Here is a 4,055-nt window from a genome sequence, read left to right on the forward strand (position 1 = left end):
TTACATTTTATAAATACTGGTTGTTGTTTCCTAAATATGTGGTTATAGTTAAGTAAGATATTTTTTAATTATTAAAAAACTGAATATATGCATATATATAATAGGTTAGTTTTTTAAATTATGTCAAAGATATTTGTATTATTGACTCATACATAGGAATCAGTTTTGCTCAGTCATATATTTGGATTTGGCTGTAATCACCCTATAACAAAAATCATGCACTCAAGCCTTATTCGAACATTATTCACGTACAATTCAAACCAACAAACATGTACACAACACAGAAACATCCTTGATTTGCTTAGTGTATTTATATTATATACACATATATATATATATATGTTTATATATAGGTTAAAGGTGGGAACTTGGTAAGTAAAGTGATCGAATGTTTTGGGTCCCATATGTTTGATTGTTAAAACTCTAACCTTCTTGGTGCCTCAGTTTCAAAGCACTCAAAAAAAATTATTGAAAAGAACGATCAACCAATGTTGATTTGTATGATGCCACATGAGTCTTCTTCACCATTATCTTTGAGGGTTTTTTTTCTTTCTTATTTTTCTTCTTTCTTTGGGTCCGCACTTTCCACAGGGAACCCACTTTAGGCTTTATCCCACTCTCTCTCTCTCTTGATCATCTTCTTACTGAGCTCTCTTTCTTTGTTTGTGGAGAGAGTCACTCTCCCTATGGTTTCTCTCTCAAAAAGAATATATTCTTTGCTTTATAGTTTTTAGTTGGTGGGTTTGATTTTTTTTATCTCTAAAGCTCCAAAGAAGATGCAAAAGTTCCCCTCCAACTCCAGGCCATTAAAATCAAATTCCCATTTGATTTAAAGCTCTATCTTTTTTTTTGTTTTCTTTTCTTTCTCTATCTCTCACTCAAAAATCTTGAAGCTTGAGAAGAAGAACAAAGTATGCTTCTTCTTTATGCTTCTTACTTAGTCTTTTTGTGCTCTTTTTTTGGTTCTCTAGTGTTGTGTAAGTTAAACAGACTTGATTTTTTAGGTTCACCATCATCATCAAAAGGAGAAGACCAGAAAAGAAAATGAATGGTTTGGTTCTTGATGGTATAATTAATAGGCTTCTTGAAGTTAGAAAAAATCCTGGGAAGCAAGTCCAGCTTTCAGAGAGATTAAGCTGCTTTGCTTTGTTTCTAGAGATATTTTCTTGAGACAGCCCATTCTCTTGGAGCTTGAAGCACCTGTTAAAATTTGTGGTACCTTAACTTCTACTTTTACTTGTTTACACGTGAAATTCTCTTCTTGGTATTCTTTAATTTTTCATGTTCATATGTTTATCTCATGATCAAGTTAATTAGAAATTTGTTCTGTTATGTGATTTTCTTGAATTTACTTTTGGGTGTTCTGTTCTGGTTTATGTACTTTGTTGAGTAGTTGGATAGAAAATAGGCTATATGTGTTCTGTTTTTATACGATTGGGATAATAATTTTGAGCCAATTAGGCTTTATTTTAAATTCTAATTCAAGGATTAGTAGATATTCTGTTCAATTCTGGTGTATTCCCATTAATGCGTAAACATGTTTAAGTATAAATAATTAAGCATGGATGACAGTAGATTACCTTAATTAATCTTCAAAGTTTGATGCTTATAGCAGTCGAGGGTCTGGTTTATGGTGTTACGAAATAACTTGTTATATAAATATATATATATGGGAATTATCATCTATATATGGATTAGATCTTCATGAATCATTACAATGCTCAACATGTAAATGTGTGTATATGTATGCATAATTGATGTTGTTTTTTCAAGTGCAAAACCAAGAGAAACTTATTGAGAAAAACTGCCTTAAGAGATGACTTTTCAAGAATTTCAAACTTCAAACACTTTTCTTTGTGATTCAGGTGACATTCTTGGACAATAGATTAACTTAATTGTCATTTTCTTTGTGTAAATGTGTGTCTATATATACATGCATAATCCATGTTTGTTTTCAAGTGAAAAACCAAGAGCCACTTACTGAGAAGAACTGCTTTAAGAGATGAATTTTCACCACAATAATTGTTCAAACACGATTCTTTCATTGTGATCCAGGTGATATTCATGGGCAATATTCTGATCTTCTAAGGCTTTTCGAGTATGGCGGATTACCACCTCATTCAAACTACTTATTCTTGGGGGATTATGTAGACAGAATAAAGCAAAGCCTGGAAACAATATGCCTTCTTCTAGCATACAAAATCAAATACCCTGAGAACTTTTTCCTCCTTAGAGGCAACCATGAATGCGCCTCAATAAACTGCATATACGGGTTTTATGATGAGTGCAAGAGAAGGTTCAATGTCAGACTCTGGAGAATATTCTGACTGTTTCAACTGCCTTCCTGTGGCAGCCCTCATAGATGAAAAGATACTATGTATGCATGGAGGGCTTTCTCCTAATTTGAATAACTTGAACCAGATAAGAATTATACAAAGGCCTACTGATGTACCAGAACATGGCTTGTTGTGTGATCTTCTATGGTCTGATCCTAGCAAAGACATTCAAGGTTGGAGCCCAAATGAAAGGGGTGTTTCTTTCACATTTGGTGCTGATAGAGTAACTGAATTTTTGCGAAAGCAGGATCTTGACTTGATCTGCAAAGCTCATCAGGTTTGGGATCTTTTTAAGCTCAAAACTAGTGATTATGTTATGTTATGACAGCCCTTTAGAGCCTAAATATATGCTGATTTTGCAGGTTGTGGAAGATGGATATGAGTTCTTTGCTAACCGAAAACTTGTGACGCTATTCTCAAAGCCTAACTACTGTGGTGAGTTTGACAACAACTTATGGAACATGATTAAAGTCCATTATATGTTTTGTATATCATACAATGTTTGGAGCATATATGTTTTTTGGTATATCTTTTGCTGAAGCGGAAATGACACTGTAAGCTTTTATGCTTTGTTTTGATTTATGTCCTCATTTTATTGAATAGGTTTTTCCATTTTTAGCAACAATCTATACATTTACTACGTAATCTTATATATCTCATATCTCTTGCATTGTTATTATATATATTTTGTGTAATTTTAGACTGAGCCTACTAGAGTTTGTACGGTTGATAAATAATTTGGTTTTGTTACTTTAGTTGAAAACATTAATTGTTCTCTTTTCTTTTTATTTTCATTTTCTGTTTTTCTTTAGTTTTCTTATCAATCATGCTCTTTTGATCATTGTTGATCTTCTATAATTTTGAGGTTAAGTGATTATTTAATTGTTATCCTAATAGGTACATATGAACTTAATGCTGGTGCCATGATGAGTGTTGATGAGAGCTTAATGTGTTCTTTCCAGATTTTAAAACCAGTTGATAAGAAGCCAAAGTTTGGATTTGGCAGTGCTGCAGCTACTACTAGGCCAGGTCCTCCTAGTAAAGTAAAGGAATTAACAATTGTCTTTACAGAGAGCTTTTTTTCTAATGATGATATTAAATGTACTTTGTTACATTGTATGTCACTCTGATAGAAATTGATCATTTACAGAGAGCTTTTTGTCTAATGATGATATTAAATGTACTTTGTTACATTGTATGTCACTCTCATAGAAATTGATCATAATGCACAGTTACATTGTATTTATTATTAGAAATGCTATAATAATAAATTAACAAAAATATTTTTAAATAATAATACATTAGATTAAAAAGCATAATTAATTTATATTAATTTTGCTACCAAGTTTTAGTAGCAAAATTACTATATTTTTAAAGTATTTAGGCATTATTTGCTACTAAAATTTGGTAATTAAATCATTTTAGTTGGATTTAAAAAATTTAATGGCATTTTTTTTTGCTACCAATTTAAAAGAAATTTGCTACTAAATTGTAGTAGCAAAAAAATTTTAGTAGTCACAAAAAGTAATTATTTTGCTACTAGATTTAACATTTTTTGCTACTGAAAATTTAGTAGCAAATTAAAACTATTATCTACAAAAAAAATTTGTAGCAAAATATTTTTAGCGACAGGGTTATAGCTACGTGGTCGCTACTAAAAAATTTGGTAGCTAAAATTTTAATAGCTACCAAATATAAATCATTTGCTACCAATTTTGT

At 31.1% G+C, this 4,055-nt stretch overlaps 1 pseudogene; it reads left to right on the forward strand.

Moving 5' to 3' along the window:
• The first annotated feature begins 430 nt into the window (after positions 1-430).
• Positions 431-3,547, forward strand: LOC133821285 (serine/threonine-protein phosphatase PP1-like; annotated as a pseudogene).
• The last annotated feature ends 508 nt before the right edge of the window (positions 3,548-4,055 follow it).

Source organism: Humulus lupulus, chromosome 3 (assembly GCF_963169125.1).
Source record: "Humulus lupulus chromosome 3, drHumLupu1.1, whole genome shotgun sequence".
NCBI classification, from domain to species: Eukaryota; Viridiplantae; Streptophyta; class Magnoliopsida; order Rosales; family Cannabaceae; genus Humulus; species Humulus lupulus.